Genomic DNA, 20347 nt, shown 5'->3' on the forward strand with positions numbered 1-20347 from the left:
ATTTAGTTTGATCATTTATAATAAAATTTGATCCTTAAATCTTCAACGGATATCCAAGAATTATTATCATTTTTTTTGTTACATGGAGGGCCAAGACCCAAGAAAAAGGAAACTAAACAATAACTATTCTAGGATGAGGATACCCTTTCTATCATTATTAAATTTAAAACTCTTCATTCTCATTCATTTTGGTCATTTATAATAAAATCTCATTCATTTTGGTCATTTATTTATAATAAAATTTGATCATTAAATCTTCAAAATGCATATGTTAGAGGTTTAATTATCAACAAATTTAATGACAGACTTTTGAATTTTTTTCATTGCTTACAAAAAGGAATAATATGATATATTTTGAAGAATTAATAAATTAATATGATATTCTTAAGTTAAAGGATTAAAATAAATTTCAGAATTAACATTTGAGATCAAAAAGAATAATAAATTATTGTTTAATTTTAAATTTTAATTTGAAAATATAAATTAAAAAAGTAGTATTTGTTAGAACAATAATAAAACAAATAATAAAAGAAAAATAAAAAACGTAAATCGCAAACTATGAATACGACATTTGGCCAAATGTGTTTATCTATGACTAAAGATCAACTCTAGTCATGTATTATCATTAGAATGAAGGCTTAATTGCAATTTTGCTCTCCCTATTATTCATTTTTTTGGGTTTTGGCCCCTCTATTTTAGTTTTTTTTAGGATTTTGGTCCCCTTGTAAATTCAAAGACAATTTTTAATGAAATGAAACTCACATTCATGACATGTTCAACATAAATCATAATTAAATTAGTTTTTTTTTAACATTTCACTGCTGAACTAGCACTTACACATCATTAATGTGAGTGTCATTTTATTTAAAATTGTGTTCGGATTTGTAGGGGAACCAAAATCCTCAAAAAACTAAAGTATAGAGACTAAAATTTCGGATATTAAAATAGGGGGACCAAAACTAAAAAAAATGATAATAGGAGGACCAAAATTGCAATTAAGCCTAGAATGAATTATGGTTTCAATATATATATATATAAAATTGAGAATGAATCTGAACTATTAGATTTAAAAATAAATAGTGGAAATTTTAAAATAAAATGTGAGGAGGAATCAAATTACATCTGAAGAGTTACATTCGCTCGTAATTTTATTTTGAATAAATATTTTTTAAAATCAACTGTTGGATTGAAACATAATATCATATAGAGCATACTTATACACTTTGAGATTAATCTATAATGATTTACTATACCATCAAAATATCCAAAGATTAACATTAAAATAAACTTTCATATAACATTAATTTTGATGTAATTCAATGACATGGTAAATCATTATAGATTAATCTCAAACTTTATACATATAATCTATATGATAGTATGTTTCAATCCAATGGTTGATTTTAAAAAATATTTATTTGAAATGAAGTTACGAGCGAGTGTAACTCGTGGTGTAACTTTCTGAGTGTAATTTGATCTCTCCTCTATATATATTATTTGTTTCGTTCAAGAATTAGAAATAGATGCAGTTGAAGAATTGATGATCTTGAAATGGTGGTGTTGATCTCAATCACGACGACGCGGGTGGACTTGCATTGTTAGCACTCCAGCGTCCAAGTCGATTCAAGATGAGTGTAATAAAAAATAATATAAAATAATGTATTTTCCTCTTTGCGTGTGAAAAGTCTTAAGTGATGTTGGCTGGTCTCTAGGATGTTGTCCAATGTGAGCTAGAACTAAAACGCCAAGAATTAGTTCGAAAAGTATGAGGAGTTGGACATTTCAAAAACCTTTCACAATCTTTATCTTTCGAGTTTGTTCATATTCATTGCCTTAGTAAACACATTCGATTCTTCTTCTTCTTTAAGAGCATTAATGGTTGTCGTTCTTTAATTTTTTTTTGACAAGAACAAACTTAACAAATTTTATTCATCACACAATGCTCAATACAAGGAGCTACAATATTAAAGAAACTACGCCTAGACCAAGAATTTGTCACCTTAGTAAGCGTATGGGCAACCAAATTCGCTTGGCGCTTAATGAACTTTACCTCAAAGTTTAGAAACAAAGACAACAAATTCTGAATAGACTTAATAATACAACTAAGTTCCGAATAACCAACATGAGACGCATGAATAGTCTTAGTAACATATTGGCAATCACTTTCAAAAATAACATGGCTAAACTAGAGGGAGATCGCATGAATAGATTTTTAATATAGAGACGTTTTTAATATTTTTTGAAAAAAATGTTTAAAATGATAAAATAATGTTTATCTTAAATGTATTTTTAATTTTTGAAATACTATAACAACCAAAATTTGAACAAATTGTATAATCCCTCCAAAACCCTTCAAAATCCTCTTCCAATACAAATTTTGTATTCTCCCAAATTATAGGTTTATGGTTATGAAGAAAAACAAACTCTCCCAAATCTTCCGACCATAATGTTTCTATTCTTTTCACTCAATCCTTCTTATTTTTTTAAAGCCCACTCCCTCTTTCCCTCTAAACTCCAAAAAAAAAACCTTAAGATTATTCTTCTTCTTTCAAATATTTAAATTTGTGTTTCTCATACAACCAATGAATGAAGATTTTATGAAATCCTTCGAAATTTCTCTTTTTCATACAACAATGATTAATTTTCCTAATACACGTGAAAGTGTGAAACGACTTATAATAAAAAACGGAAATAGTATTGTCGCTAAATATATTTATTATCATATCCTTTATAATTTTTTGACCTTAAATATAAACAAATGTGAACTCTATGTTGACTTTGTTCCAAAACTATTCGTACATTTACTTAAAGTAGATTAATAATTGTATTTGTTATATTGTATTAAATCAAGATAATTAAATATACTTAAAAAAATTAAATGTATTTAATTATGAAAACGAAACATCGCTATTTTTGTGTGTTTTAATTGATTAATATATATTTTATATTTTTAATACAATATTTTTAATTATAAAGTTATATATTTTTTGATTTAACTATTTTATAAAGGGGAATGCTAATATGTGCTTTTAGGGCACTCTTTAAGTTATTAAAATAGTAAGTATTTTAAAATTACGTGTATTAAATACATTAAAAATACATTAGAAATTGAAATTTTGACTATTGTGAACAATATTTTCTTTATTTTGTATGCTTAAAGATTGTCCCGAGAGAACTCGTAACCAAGACTTTTTTATAAATTAGAACGTAATTTTAGAATTGATTGGACCGACACTCATTAAGGGCGGAGGAAATACACCATAAGGGCCTGTTTGGTTCAAATGATGGGGGAGGAAAGGGGAGGGAAGGGGAGGTGAAGGTTTTTTTAATCATATAAGTGTTTGGTTCAAAATAAGAGAGGGGAGGGGAATGAAGGGGTTTTAATTAAAAATATGTTTGGGTCAGGAGGGGAGAGGAGGGATTTTATTAATAAATAAATTATATTTTTATCCTTATGATCTTATAAAAATGATATGATATTCAAATATGAAAAATTCATACATAATATTTTGGAAATAAAATTTTTAATATTGAGAGACTAAAACGTTATAATTTAGCATAACGTTAATAAACTGAGTACACTTAACTCAGATTATAACTCTTCGACACAAATGAAACTATATACTAATAACAATTTTTAAATCGTGATGAATCATCTATCCAAACAAATACATAAAATAAATATTAATAAAATTAATAATTTAAATTTTTTAATAAATTAAATAAAAAAAATAAAATAAAGTGAATGATTTAAAACTTGATATAAAAAAAAAAATATAATAGGATAAATAACAAGATTAGAAGAAAACATAAACGTAAGCAAATATTTAAAAAAATTATAAAAGTAAAGAAATGATTATGATTTATATTAACTAAAAAGTTTTGAAAATAATTTGAAGGTAGATAATAGTTATAATAAATTGATGAAAACAATCGAAAATAATCGGAAAAAAAAAAGAGTAGAAACACAAAGAAAATAATCATTTTAAAATAATAAAATAAAACGGAGAATATTTTAGTAAATATTAATAATTTATTAAATATCAAAATCACCTTCCCCTTTTCTCCGAATCCCCTAATTCGGAAGACGCAAAAAGTGTAATTTGGAGGAATTTTACTTCCCTCCCTCCCCTCTCCTTCTAAAAATTAAACCAAACACATTTTATTGTAAATTTCTCCTTCCCTCCCCTCTATCTACCTCGAATCAAACATAACCTAAAAAATATTTTCTCATATAAAAGTTCCTTATTCGTGTAATAAAGACTTTGAATGAGATTTTATGAAGTTATCTTGATACTAAGCATATTTCTCTTCTCTTCTAAATTTACTTATATGAATTTTTTATCATTAATGGTGAGGATCAATTTGAGTCAGATTTTCAACATGAGTTTGCTTGTTTTTTCAAAGAAGAGAAACCATATTGGAAATGGTAACCAGCTGTAACATACTATCATTTCCGCGTGTCTTCCTATAGTTATTATGGTTAGGTGAGAAATGAAGAGAACAATAAATGAAAGTTGAATTGCATACATTGAAAATTTTAAGATAGTGTATACTTATCTAATCATTAACTTTTTTATATTTAATTGTTTTAAGGAAAATGCTTAATGGCACGAAAAATAATTCGTGAAAACCATACGAATATTGTTACATGTCAATTATTCTCACTTTCACTTCAGTGTAGAACCGATGGTGTTTGAATGTAAAATATACTAATTGTTCTGGACTGGGCCGAGCAGGCCCAATCCTTGTCAACGGCCGAGCAGGCCCAATCCTCTTGGCCCAATTACTGGGCAACCAATTAAGGCTGCCCCCCTCGCGAAGACTCTGACCGAGCAGGCCCAAACCTTTGGGCCCACTTACTGGATAACCGTCAAGGAGTTGTCCACGCACGAAGACCACGTGTCACGCAGCGAAGGATTCGGTCAACCACCTCCGAACCCTACGCCACGCTCATCCAGAACGTGAGTCTCCTGCTGACTCAGCCCTAGCACGGGACGTTCTGGCAGTTCCCTAGCACGTGGGCCTCCAATTGGATTTGGCCCAATTAGGGAACCTTGGCCCAGCGCTGGGGGCTATAAATACCCTCTTTCACTAGAGGGTCAGGTATTCTATTCTCACTCTAAACCTCTTTCTCTGATAGCTACTGACTTAAGCATCGGAGAACCTTGCAGGTACCCCCCCCCATCTTGCTCTTCTAGCCAGATACTGCGCCTTGACGATTCTTCTGATCAGGTACGATCAGTGGCGCCGTCTGTGGGAACTTGCTCCCCCTTCTTTAACAAAGATCAAAGCACAACCTTTCACCATCGTCATGGCCAACAACATACCTAGCCCTGATCCCTTCGTCCTGGAACAACTGATTGAAGATTCCAGCCGCGAGATGGCAAATCGCCGTCGGCAGGAACGAACCCTCGCCGGACAGAGAAGGCCGGGGCATGAAACCTCACAGCCCCAGAGGCAACAGATTCAGGGCACTCAACAGATGCATGTTCTTCAACAAGTCCAGAATGTCGAACAGACCCATCCTGAAGGACAAGCCCAGAACGGGGAAAACGGGCAGACCCAGCCCCGAACTGAAGAAGAGCAGCTCCAAATTGTGCAGGAAACTGACACCAGAGACGGGCAACCGGCTTCCTCGTTCACCCACACCTCTGACAGGAGAAGAAGCCGTAGCCTCGAGGAGGAGGAACAGATCAACATCCCCGAAGGCGCTGACCCAACCGCCATCCTCCTACTCAAAGAACTGCAGAAGACCAACCGCCTCATCCGCCTGCAGGGCGACCGCATCCACGACCTGGAAAGGAGGCGACGATATCGCTCACCTCAGCGGAGGCGCCATCGTTCACGTTCCTATTCCTCTTCGCGGTCACCTCCGAGGAGAAACCGGAAACGCAGCCCATCCAGATCCCGTTCCCCCCCGAGGAGAAACCGAAGCCAGCGGTCTTATTCCCGTTCTCCCCCTCGAAAGACTCGGAAGAATCAGAAACCTGAAACCGCTGAGAACAGGAGTCTCTCCCCCGTGAAGGAAACCCGAGGACCCTCCAAAGCCGCGCAGAAAATCCGCGAGCATTCTCCAAAGGACAACCGCAAATCCTCGGGCAAAACACGCAATAAGTCCCAGCGAGGCAAACATTCAAACTCCCCTGGGCCTAGTGACGAGGAGGATTTCCGCAGCCCCTTGTCCGAGCAAATCCGGCGCGAGCGTCTCCCTCGGGGGATGGAAAAGCCGCCGGCCTTGGATCACTACGACGGGACCACCGACCCCGATGATCACATAAGGAGCATCGAAGCTGTCATGGACTACCATGTGGTACGAGGATCTATCAAATGCCGCATCTTTCCGACCACACTAAGGAAAGGCGCGATGAACTGGTACAGAAATCTGCCCCCTAACTCCATCCGTTCCTGGACTGAATTGAAGGACCGTTTCCTTAGCCATTTCACCGCGTCTCGCCGGCAACCGAAATCCGAGGCTAACCTCGAGGCAGTAATTCAAGGTACCAACGAATCTTTGAGGGATTACCTCGACAGATTCAATAAAGAAGCTGTCCAAGTACAGACCGAGGACTACATGAAGAGGTACCTCCTCGAACGAGGACTCCTCCCCGGAAGCGATTTCAAAAAAGCCATCAAGATCGAGGAAGTCCACTCCATGAACGCCCTCCTTCGCAAGGCTCAAGCTTTCATCGCTTACGAGGAAGCAGAAGCTGCTACCATGAGAGCCTCACGGGGCAGCGACGCCGCTCGCAATTCAAACTATGAGCCCTCATCCTCGAGGCGCGGGCACGAAAGAAAGAGAGACGACAGGTCTCTCGACACAAAAGAACGCCGAGGACCTTCTGGTCGTTTTAGCGAATATACCCCGCTGAACGCCTCGCGGGAGAGGATCCTGGCCGACTGCCAAAATACTGAATTCAAGAAGTCGAACATCAGGCCCCCAAAGTCAAACCCCGCAAGGCCAGGAACTGACAAGTCCAAGTACTGCAAGTACCACAGAAGTCATGGGCACGTGACCGAGGACTGCATCCACCTCAAGGATGCTATTGAAACACTGATCAAGGAAGGTCGCCTTTCGAAGTACACACAGAAAGGAGAACCTTCCCGGCGAGACGACCGCAGAAACTCTGAAGAAGGGAATTCGCCGGACAACCGGCCCCTACAAGTAGCCCTATCAGTAACCCGACCTGAGGATTTCATACCATCCGTTGGGGCACCTGCCGCACTCAGCAAATGGGAAGGATTTCCATTCGCCATGGTCGTCTCCAACGGCGGAGATCCTGGTTCTCTCACCATCAGTTCGGTGAAAAGGAAGTTCGACGAGCTGCTCAGCGCTAACACAGACCTCGGCCCTACACTGAGAAGATTCCGAGGGAAATCCGAACCAATCACCTTCTACCTGGAAGAGTTGCCCGGCGGAGCTCCAAACGCCACGATTCCTCTGCTCGTCCGAGCAAGAATGGCAAACTTCGATGTCCGCCGGGTCCTAGTCGATGAAGGAAGCTCGGTCGACATCATGTACTCTCACCTCTTCCGGACGCTCCAGCTGGACGACTCACACCTCACTCCCTATGTAGGTTCGGATCTTCAAGGTTTCAACGGAGCCACCACTAAACCATGGGGCTACGTCGAGCTGATTGTCACCTTCGGGGAAGGCGAGGCTTCCAGACAGGTCAAGACCAGGTTCTTAGTGATCGACTGCAAGACCCTGTACAACTGCATCATCGGACGCCCCACTCTCGCCGAGCTTACAGCAGTACCCTCCACGGTCCACCTGAAGATGAAATTCTACACAAGGACAGGACGAGTGGCCACCATCAACGCCGATATCGAAGCGGCCAGAAGAATCTTCGACGCATCCGTCAAGGGACTAGAACTAATCGCTCCTCCGACCAACTCCAGCAAAAAGCCAAGGACCGAAGACAAGCATCCCCGGGAAGACCAGCATCAGACAACCAACGTCAGCTCAGTCGACCTAGATACCCGGTTCACAGAGGAAGATCCGAAGATGGGCGAAGATGCGCAGTCAAAGACACCTCACCCTTTCAGACCAGTCCCAGACGGAGACTTCGAGCTTGTCCCCTTGGGCGACGACCCCAGCAAAACGGTGAAGATCGGTAAGAGCATTCCAGACCTCCCGAGGAAGCAGCTCGTGGCCTGCCTTCGAGCCAACGCTGACCTATTCGCCTGGAGCGCCGCGGAAATGCCCGGACTCGACCCTGAGGTCGCCTGCCACCACCTCTCCATTGACCCAGCTGCAAAAGCCATAGTTCAACGTAGGCGTCGGCAGTCCCCCGAGAAAGCGGAGGCTGCCGAGAAAGCTGTAAAAGACCTCCTAGAGGCAAATTTTATTTCCGAGGCCAAATATTCAACTTGGCTCTCAAACGTTGTACTCGTTAAAAAATCTAATGGAAAATGGAGAATGTGTGTTGATTATACTGATGTTAACCGGGCATGTCCAAAAGACGCCTATCCTTTACCAAACATTGATAGACTGGTCGACAACTCGGCCGGCTATAAATTATTGTCTTTTATGGATGCATATTCAGGTTACAACCAGATTCCGATGGCGAGGAGCGACAAGCAGTACACGGCGTTCATGACCGAATCGGGCAATTACTACTACAACGTAATGCCCTTCGGCCTTAAAAACGCGGGCTCCACGTACCAACGAATGATGAACAAAGTGTTCCGAGGAGAGATCGGCGATACCCTCGAGGTTTACATGGACGATATGATCGTCAAATCTCGAGGAGACACCGACCACACCTCCCACCTCGAACGCGTATTCGAACGAGCCAGATCCTGCAAGATGCGCTTCAACCCGGAGAAATGCACCTTCGGCGTCCGGGCAGGAAAATTCCTCGGCTTCTACCTGACCGAACGGGGAATAGAAGCCAACCCAGATAAATGCCGAGCGTTCTCTGAACTCCCAACTCCCAACAGTAAAAAATCCATCCAAGTGCTGAACGGGATGCTCACTGCACTGTCACGCTTCGTCGCGAAATCTGCCCAACACGCCCTCCCTTTCTTTAAACTACTACGCAAAGAAGCAGCCTTTGAGTGGTCCGAGGAGTGCGAGCAAGCACTGACACACCTCAAGCAAGTGTTGTCCTCGCCTCCCGTCCTTTCCCGACCCGACGACAACGAGCCTCTGTACCTTTACCTGGCCGTTTCAAACGAGGCAGTAAGTGCGGCCTTAATCCGAGAAACGATAGACGGGCAAAAACCCGTATATTTTACCAGCAAAGCCTTACAGGGACCCGAAATACGTTACCAACAGATCGAGAAAGTCGCCATGGCCCTAGTAATAGCAGCAAGGAGACTACGACACTATTTCCTCGCCCATACAATCTTCGTTCGGACGGACCAACCCATCAAACAGCTCCTCAGCCGCCCAGACATGGCCGGACGGATGCTCAGATGGTCCCTCGAGCTTTCCGAATTCGACGTTCAGTATGAGAGCAGGAAGGCTTTGAAAGCCCAGGCTCTGGCAGATTTTGTCGCCGAGATGACCTCCATCGCCGACTCACCAGACACGATTAGAGACAGGTGGACCATATACGTAGATGGCGCGTCGAGCAGCTCAGGCAGCGGTGCGGGCATTATCTTGGAAAACGACGAGGGTCTTATCATAGAGGTATCTCTAGTCCTCTCGTTCAACACATCCAACAACCAAGCCGAATATGAAGCCCTCCTCGCAGGACTGAGACTCGCCGAAGACATAGGGGCACAGGTGATCAAGATCTATACCGATTCCCAACTCGTCGCATCCCATATAAGTGGGGAATACCAGGCTAAAAACGACGTGCTCGCCGAATATCTCGCCCTCGTCAAAGACAAGATGAAAAAATTCGCCATAGCAGAGGTCAAGCACATACCCCGAGAACACAACTCGCGCGCTGACATTCTCTCCAAGCTCGCGAGCACGAGAAAGAAAGGAGGAAACAAATCAGTCATCCAAGAAATCCTACCCGGGCCGAGTATAGGCGAAAACACGCGAGCTCCACAAATATTCGCCATCGGAGACGACCAATGCTGGATGACCCCCGTATACAACTTCCTCACAAAAAACGAGCTCCCCGCCGATGCGAAAGAGGCCTCAACAATTAAGAGACGAGCGTGTTCGTACACTATCCTCGAAAACAAGCTGTACCGACGAGGTTTCTCCATCCCCCTCCTTAAATGCATCGATGCCTCTCAAGCACTAGAGGTACTCCAAGAGCTCCACGATGGAATCAACGGTCAGCACCTTGGTGGGCGGTCCCTGGCTAGGAAGGCCCTCAGAGCCGGCTATTACTGGCCGACCATGCAACAGGACGCCAAAGAGTACGTCAAAAAATGCGACAAATGCCAACGTCACGCCGACATGCACCTGGCACCACCAAACGAGCTCAAATCTCTCTCGTCACCATGGCCTTTCTCTACGTGGGGAATGGACCTCCTCGGACCTTTCCCGGTCGGATCCTATCAGAACAAATACCTGGTGGTCGCTGTGGACTACTTCACAAAATGGATAGAGGCTGAAGCGCTCGCTAAGATCACATCCCAAAACGTGCTCCGATTCTACAAGAGGAACATACTCGCCCGATTCGGGGTACCGCAGGCGATAATAACCGACAACGGCACCCAGTTCACGGACAGAAAATTCCAGGAATTTGTGGCCAAACTCGGAACAAAGCAGCACTTCACCTCGGTCGAGCACCCCCAAACTAACGGACAGGCTGAAGCCGCCAACCGAGTCATTCTCCGTGGGCTAAAAAGAAGGCTCGGCGAAGCGAAAAAAGCTTGGGTCGAAGAGCTACACAGCGTCCTCTGGGCATACAGGACAACCCCACATTCGACCACAGGCGAAACACCATTCAGATTAACCTATGGCGCCGAGGCCGTGATCCCCGTAGAGATCCGAGAACCGTCTCGCCGCACTGAGTCGCCCCTCGAAGAAGAACTTAATGATGAAGCCATGAGGGAAGAACTCGATATGGTCGAGGAAATCCGCACGGGATCTTCTCTCCGAGAAGCTAAACTGAAGCAACAAATAGCGCTAAGACATGACACCAAAGTTATCAAGCGCTCCTTCGACGTCGGAGACCTGGTGCTCCGAAGGAACATGAAAGATTCACGCGAGGGCAAACTGGCCCCGAACTGGGAAGGCCCATACCGAGTTTACGACAAAACCGACAACGGTGCGTATTACCTCGAGAACCTACTCGGTGAAAAACTTGCTCGACCCTGGAACGCTGAAAAGCTTAGACGATACTACAGTTAGAAACACCCTAACACTGCCCGGCCGGCCACGTCGAACACGATATAAAGCCGGGCAAGGACTCGCGCCCCAGTACGAGCGCGTTTGCTCCACGACAGCATCGGTCCGGCACCCTAATAAAGAACAGTGCCGACCACGCGACGGGCCTATCACACAGACTCTTCGCGGAAGTACTATCATGGCAGAACCCCAGCTCGCGATGGGATCGTTCACGCCGCGAGCACGCAGCCTTAACCACGGCCTCGAGCTCGCTTGAAGCGCACACCCGCCGTGCGCACCCGGACCGTACAACACACGCCCGGGCCATAAACCTCGGTCGAGCACAAACATAATATACAACACATTCAACAAAATCAAACAAGCGCAAATTAACATTAGAACATAGAACAGAATATTAAAGGCCGACCAAATTGGCCGGCGATATCCAAGTATTACAAAACATCTGGGCATTACCCAACTAGCTACTTTGGCACGCAGGCCACAAAATACTGGCACGCAGGCCACTAAACAATCAATTAAACATCACCGTCGTCATCCTCGACGCCATTGTCCCCACCCTGGGGCCCTTCCTCGTCTTCCCAGTCTTCGTACTCCGGGTTTGGCTCAATTCGTCCGTCCACGACCTTGTGGTATGGGCCAATGCCCCTCGTCACCAGACAAGGGTTGAGGACTTTCAGCTGATCCACAGCAATTTTGAAACCGGCCCCCAGGGTGGCAACACAGTCAATCTCCAACTCCCTCACTTTGCCCAGAAGCTGCGAACGGGTCACCAAGGCTTTCTCGTCTTCATCCTCCTCGGCAGCAGGCAGATGAGACCTCTCCAACTCAGCGACCCGTTCCCGGAGCCGTTTCCCCTCGGCCTCCAGCTCCACAACCTTGTTCTGCTCCTTGACGAGGTCCTCCACTATGCCGCTCTGGACTTGATACTTGTCCTTATACTGCTCGAATTCATGCTCTAGCTTATCATACTTGGTCTGAAGAGCTTCATAGTCCTTTTGAGGACAGACATTCTGAGCATTAAGAGCCAAGGCCAAGGCGGCCACCCTCATCATCCCCTCGAGGTCCTCTGACAAATCCTTATCTCGAACCGCCCGGTCCCGCCTAAGGATGTGCCTCACCTCCTCGCGCTCGAGGAGCACATTCCTCTCCGAGAAAATCCCCCTGCGCAGAGTGCAAGAGGGCAGCACAATGTCTTCCTCGGAGGGGTCATCAATTATGAGAGGACGAAGCTCTGGAGTCCCCTCGTTCTTCTGCTTTTTTCCGGCTGGCGACCCTCGCGAGGTCGTCCCAGCTGATGAAGGAGAACCACTGTCAGGAGCACCAACAGCAGCCGCTTTGACCTCCTCGACCCGCGATCGTTTCACGGACACCTTGATGGCCCCCTTGTTCTTTGCCCGCATCTTGGTAACCTTGTCCTGCAAGTCGGCCATCTTTCCTGCAAAAATAAAGAATCAGAACCAACAGGATATTGCTCGAATAAATAATAGCTATCTTACCTAACAAAATCATAGCATCCCCGTAATTCCCGCACTCGAGGACTGCTTTAGTGTTGATGTACCGGGGCTCCATCATAGGACTTCCATCGTCCTCAAACAGGGGGTCCCCATTGGGATACGTGCATATGGCCGGCCTGAACCCGTCCACGAAAGAAGCGAGCCGCCGATACCCCCCCATATCGCGCTCGTTGAGATCCTCGTCGCGAAAGATATAGTAGTCGGTCCCACGCTCGAAATGGTCCGGCTGCCACTCCAACGGGAACCGAGCGGAGGGACCCACCTTCTTCACCCCGTCCTCGATATACTCGCGCTCCTCGAACAAATGGGTTTCGGCCTCGAGGGTAAGGGGCTTAATCAAAAAATATCGACTCTTGAAGTGCTTAATGGAGTCCTGATAGATTGCGAACAGCTTCTTCGGCTGTTTAAACGACACCCAACTCCACTTGCCATCCGGGTCACGCAACCTTTGCAAGTGGAACACCCTGAAGAGGAGAGGCAGAGTCGCCTCCACATCCAAGTACCCGCACACAATCTCGAAGGCCCTTAAGAACGCCAAAGCGTTAGGGTGGAGCTGGGACGGGCACAAGCGTAACCAGCTGAAGACGCTCCGCTGCAAGAGAGTGAAAGGAAGACGAAGACCGGCCTCCTTAAAGACGAACTCGTACATCGCGAAACGAGGACCGGAGAATCGCGAGCAAATCCTCTGGTGAGACTTAGGCGTGAAACCACCCCAAGAGGGCTCCTCTCCCTCGCCAAGGTCCTCGAGAACGTTAAAGGCTTCCTCAGGACGAGTTGTGAAGCGAGATGCAATCGTCCTCGGAGCGACAGCCACCCATTCTTCGAGCGCAATTGGGGAGGATTCGACGACGGGGATACTCTCTTGCGAACCAGCAGCTCCATCCCCATCCGAAATGTCGAAGACGACATCCTCTTTGTTCTCGTCGACCATTTACCTGAAAAGCAGAGGAAACCGTGAATTCGACTGGTCAAATCCACCCTTCCACCGCAAGTCAAGTGAAAGGGCGAGGAAAAGAGACGAGGAGAACTCCCCCTACCATCAAATAGCCAACGATCTAAAGCTCTCACCCCAGTCATTGCACGCAGCGGAAGTCAGCAGACTCATAACCTCACCGGGACACACATCCCTCGCTGCTCGCGCCCTCCATACTATTCCCTAAATAATCCCAAAAGCTAGACGTCTCATTCATACGTTCTAGCTCCAATCACTCAAAACTCACTCGGCGCAGGCATGGAATAAGCGGCTATTTTCTAAGTCTACTCGGCTAACTCATAGTCTCCGCTCGTCGCACTCATCAATCATGCTCGCCGCGTTCAAACTTACGCAAAAATGTTAAGTAAAGACATAAAGGAGACGAAGAACTTACTTGAAGAAGTCGAGGAAAGTATGAACGTGACGAAGAGGGAGCAGTGAACGAATCTTGGAAGTTTGGAAAATGTTAAGTGTCAAATGAGTGTTCACCTCACCCCTTATATAGGGAAAGGAGGCCAAGAGGTGTCATGATGGCCTAGGCAGCCTAGGAGACGCCATCATTGCCTACACCCCAAAGGCGGCTCCCTCCAAGAAAACGCGCCACGCGTCCCACAGATTTAGAGAACTCCAAAGACGCCATCATTACTGTCAGCCCTAGAAACGGCGCAGCAATTATTACCATCTTCACAGCTGACACCTGTCAGTCACTGACGAATGACAACCCCAAACTTTAAAAGCCGAGGACAAGCGTCCTCCTCGAGAAGGCTAGGATTTTGGAGCCGTTACCTGTGCTCGGCTGAACCTCCTCGTTAAAGTCATCACCCTTATAAGGCTAATAACTTGGGGGGCTCCTGTTCTGGACTGGGCCGAGCAGGCCCAATCCTTGTCAACGGCCGAGCAGGCCCAATCCTCTTGGCCCAATTACTGGGCAACCAATTAAGGCTGCCCCCCTCGCGAAGACTCTGACCGAGCAGGCCCAAACCTTTGGGCCCACTTACTGGATAACCGTCAAGGAGTTGTCCACGCACGAAGACCACGTGTCACGCAGCGAAGGATTCGGTCAACCACCTCCGAACCCTACGCCACGCTCATCCAGAACGTGAGTCTCCTGCTGACTCAGCCCTAGCACGGGACGTTCTGGCAGTTCCCTAGCACGTGGGCCTCCAATTGGATTTGGCCCAATTAGGGAACCTTGGCCCAGCGCTGGGGGCTATAAATACCCTCTTTCACTAGAGGGTCAGGTATTCTATTCTCACTCTAAACCTCTTTCTCTGATAGCTACTGACTTAAGCATCGGAGAACCTTGCAGGTACCCCCCCCATCTTGCTCTTCTAGCCAGATACTGCGCCTTGACGATTCTTCTGATCAGGTACGATCACTAATGAATATCATCATTGCCAAAGACTATACTCTCATAAAATAAAAGACAGTAGATACAGATGTCAATTAGATTTCCTACCATTTTTTAATACTAATACTAGCTATCTAGTTAAAAGAGTAGATGAAAATAACCATATAAAATAGATGAAAATAGTCACGTAAAAAATAGTGATGAGATACATTGCAACCATGATTATACATTACATACCATGCCACTTATCTAGCTTTTATTTATTAAAAAATATTTTTAAGTAGCAATATTTCAAAAGTATAGCCAATTTCTGAGCATGTGCCCCTTCGTAAAATTTCGAGAAGAAAATTTTCGCACCATATAGCACTGCTCTTGTTTTAAATATAATGGAAATTGGTGCTTAACAAAATTTAAGGATATTCGTGAAATTTTTAACGAAAATACACGTTGATTAAAATATGCGAATGAGTTTCGAAAAGAGCAATGCTATTTGGCTCGATTGATTTGTAAACGAAATTCAACGACAATTAATTCAATGGTATGAATTAAAGGCAAGAGAGAAAATAGAAAATTGCTCTACAAATGATCCAATTGCTCTACAAATGATCCATTATAAGCTTGTAAATCATAAATACATGGGAGAGAAAGTAAAAGCTACACTACAAGAAAATCAATCCAATGGTTGTAAATAATTCGTTCATGTTCGTGCTCGGTAATCATTCGTACCACTAAGCATTTCCCTTTCAAAAATAATTTTTGTTTTTTTGTTTATTTATTTTGATGATTATAATTTTTTTAATTATAATTTTATAAATATATCTTTTTTTCATTAATATTGTTTAATTTTAGTTTTGCAAATTTATTTGTAATTAGAATTTTTATGGATAGTTCGCAAAATCTAAAAAAAAAAAAAGCTAAATGACAAATATCGAAGAAAAATGTAAGAATGAGGTGGATCAACAATTATTAAATTTATTTACAATAAATATTACAACACGTAGATTTTTTATGGACAAAAAAATTATAAGGCTGACTCACATCCAACAAAGATCGATTCCTCGTCCACTATCTCATGATCTGGATGAACTTGCTCTCGAGATGTGTGTATTGTGGGATGAAAAAATTTCACTTGCTCTAGAGAATTTTTAAAAAAAACCTCCAAAGCAAAAAAACTGTCTTCCATAGACTTTACACACTTTTTAGGATTTTTTTATGAGGTATCTCCCAAAGATTGTACTTAATTTTCTTCTAATTTTTTAGAGCCTCATTAAGAGACAACTCAAAATCCTGCACCCTATGCGGAAAGATTCCATCTCCTCGTTCACCTTTGCAAGAAGGACCTCAGTTGTGAACAATTTTGACAGAATATATGATAGAGTTTCATCTTTCTTCTTTATCTCTTGTACTATACATTGCACATTCTCAGCTAATAAGTGAGGGTATCTCAAATTCTACACTTCAGTCTTCATCTCTCTCAGAAAATTAGTTGTCTTGGTAAGTTCTTCCAAATACCAATCTCACTCAATAGTCAGGGTGTTGACACGTTCCTTAAACACTTTTTTCTCCTTTAGAAGATGGTCAGGCAACAAAACATCTCCCTTCCGGCAACACCAAAGGTCGTAACAACTAACGTCCGATGAGTCTGGTACGCTAGTTCAGCAAATTCTTCTTAAAGAAATAGGCTCATCCTTGCCCTGAAAATGTGTAATCCTCCTCGAAAACAAAGGATTAGAACTCCTTAGCAATCTGCGAACTAGGACGAGCCAGAAGCAAAAGAGACAACACAATATTTTTTCGATGTTGTATAAACACCAAGACAAGACCTTCTGAAATCTTTATCAAGAGTCCGATATCGAGCATACGACCTTTCCCCATGTGTCACCTCAAGAACGACATAGTCATATGGCTCTTTCCAATTATGACTAATAATAAACGTAGAGTACTTTCTATCACGGCTAAATCCATAAATCACGAACTTCCACTTGAATCAATACAAGAATGGTAACCATGATCACACTAACACGAACCATGTACACATGATTCTTATAAAAGCCTGCTATATATCAACAATCATAGACAATGGGGCAACCGTAGGCGTCATCTTCATCCTAGAGCATCGTGTTATAGCCCTTCATCTTATCTACAAATCAAAGATTAATTAAAGACAAATCAATAATAGTCACTTAAATAACGCTAGAGAAAATATGAGATCTCCCGCATTATTTGCCGAAGATGAACTTCTTGTCCTCATTTGAAATGATTTCCACTAACAAGTGTGACTATATGAACAATTTTTTCTTCCTTGATGTTGCTTCTAAAGGAACAACACTATCATCATATCCCTAATATTCGAAGAAGGCTACCAATTTTTTCTTCATATAACTTTCTTCCTTAGATAAGTTATCTAGTCTATAGACATAAGGAGTCATTACTGTCAGACGTATGGAGGCATGTTGTGAGGTGTATGCAAACCATTGCTAATTATGAGAGAGAAATTTTATGCATTTCTTTCTAAAGAAATCAACATCCCATAAAAAATCTTTTGTTTTCTTCCACCGTAGACCAAATTGAAGACGAACGTGACAAATCTCTCACTATAGAAAGTAGGAACAAGGGTTTAGGGGCAATCTTGGAACGTCTTGAGGCACACAAAAAAGCCAAATAAAAAGCATTGAAGAAAAGACATATAGAATAGGTGGCCCTTTGCCCCTGCCGAGGACACACAATCATACTCTTCATCATATCTCTCGTTGTTGCAACACACACAGGATGTCAAATCACACGCAAACAATTGTAAGCGCCCAACTATATATTGATCATTTCGTGTCATTTCAGGTATTCAATTCATTATACTACTTTTTATCTCAAAGTTATAATGTTAACCTTGCAGGTTCACCCATTCTCCGTCGCATCAAAAACTTGCTAAAACATACTAAGACTAACACATCATCAGTAAATTCTAATTCTTTGACGATACATATGTTATAATAAGTGGGCCAAATCTTAAGGGAAATGCTCTTTCCATCTTTATGGGAGCATACCACACCCTTGAAAATCTAATTTTTGCCTATAATTATCCGGAAATGCATCTTCGGACGCATCCAACACTACGCCAATCCTCTCTTTTATGAGTTTCACCCATATTTTGAAAAAAAATAGTCCGAAGATGCATATCCGTACACTGTTTTGGGCGTACCTGAAGATGCATCTCCGAAATATCCTCTGCACTTATTTATGGGATTTTATTATTTACGCAACTGATTTTAAAAATAATTCAATGATATTTCTGGAGACCATCTCCGAAAATGCCCAGCGGGAAGGTTGATAAAACACCACCTTGCATGAGTTTCTTATTCATGCTAAAGGAAGCAACCATTGTAAAACACCCTTGAAAAAAATCTCTCATTCTCAATTATCTTTTCAACACCAAAATATCATTCTTATATTTCATCACTTTAAAGGGAGCAAAACAAGTTGGAATTATAGGTATAGATCATTCTTTTTATCCCTAATTCATTGCATTAATCCATTGTTGAAGTTGAAAAATAAATGTTGAGTCTGGAGATGCATCTCCGGAAAAATTTATAGGTGGTTTGGAAGTATATTTTTGGATTGTCCTGATAGTATGAATTTTCACATTGTTTTTCTGTTTTTTTCGTGGTAATAGATATGATGCACCCAGATATGTTTCCAAAAGCAATTATGAGTGTGAGTGTGGATGTTAAATTGCTCAAAGTGAAGCATGATGTTAAATAGGATAAAATGAATGACGATGTTCAGTCGACAGAAGCAAATGATGATGTTAAACTAGATGCTTGAGCGACCATTGTAGAGCTAGATGTTTGTGCATAATTACAAATAAAGAAGTGTTTTTTGTTTCTGAACATATGCTACAATGGGTTCGTATGGAAGCTAGAAAATTAGGGTTTGACATTGTATTTGGAAGGTTCAACAATGGTTTAGATATAAGACAAGCATTTGTAACAATGGTATGCAAAAGAAATGGCACGTTTCAACTTAAGATTAGGAAGTTGAAACGAGATGACACAAAAATGAGGAAATGTCAGTGCCTATTTAAATTATGGTGATACATATGGCAGATGAGACATGGAAATTTAATGGGATTTCTGGTATGCATAATCATGGCTCGGATGACATACTAGCCGATTATCCCATTGTATGTCGTCTTGTTTTGGGGGAGATGAAACTTGTTTTGGACATGACATTAAACATGGTGGTGCCGAAAAATATACACGTATATTTGAAACGACAAATACCTCAAAATGTTTCAAATATCAAGCAAATATATGACATTTATGCTCGAGACAACAAGGCGGTAAGAGAACCAAGATCTAAGATGCAACAACTGTTGAAGCTTTTGAAAGATAAAAACTATGTTTCGAGGTACAAAGTTTATGATGATAAAGTCAATGTTTGAGATATATTTTGGAGTCATCCCAATTCCGTGAATTTTTTCAACACCCCCCCCCCCCCCCCCCCCCCCCCCCCCCCCCCCCCCGTGCTCATAATTGACTTAACACACAAAACAAACAAGTATAGACTTTCACTCTTGAAAATTGTATTTTTGGAATCTGAAAAATAGGACAATGTTACACGGGCTTTGGAAATGTGCAAGGCTATGTTGAAGGACAAAAAAACATGCCACAAGTCATAATCACCGATTGTGACACCCAACTGACGAATTCAGTTGCAACAATTTTTCCTACTTCTTCTACATTACTTTGTAAGTATCACATAACAAAAAATGTGAGAAGACGAGTAAAACATGTGGTTGGTACGAAACAAGTCAAATGTGAAAATGGTAAAGTTTTTAAACCTGATATGGTTGTTGAAAATATATTGAATGCATGGAATGGTATAATAAATTCTTCCACCAAAGAATTATAAGTCGAATCAGTTCTACATTTCAGGAGTGTGTGAGCAAAGCATTTTGTTCAGGTTTATTTGAAATCGAGAAGTCTTATACCAAAGACATCATTGTAGTGGACATCACATTTCACATAATATGCTGAAACATGGTTGGATCACTTTCTTGAAAGTATGAATGAGTTCACCAAGTTAATATAGTGACTTATTTTTGACGCGTTTTAGTTGTAATATGAAAATGTAAGACTTTTTTAAGTAACGCACCATATAATATTATAAAATTGGGTGATATTTTTTTGGATAATTTTTGTTTTTGAAATTCTGCCTTGCATAATTATGATTTTGTTTTCTATATA

Source organism: Vicia villosa, unplaced genomic scaffold (genome assembly GCF_029867415.1).
Source record: "Vicia villosa cultivar HV-30 ecotype Madison, WI unplaced genomic scaffold, Vvil1.0 ctg.000082F_1_1_2_unsc, whole genome shotgun sequence".
Taxonomy (NCBI): Eukaryota; Viridiplantae; Streptophyta; class Magnoliopsida; order Fabales; family Fabaceae; genus Vicia; species Vicia villosa.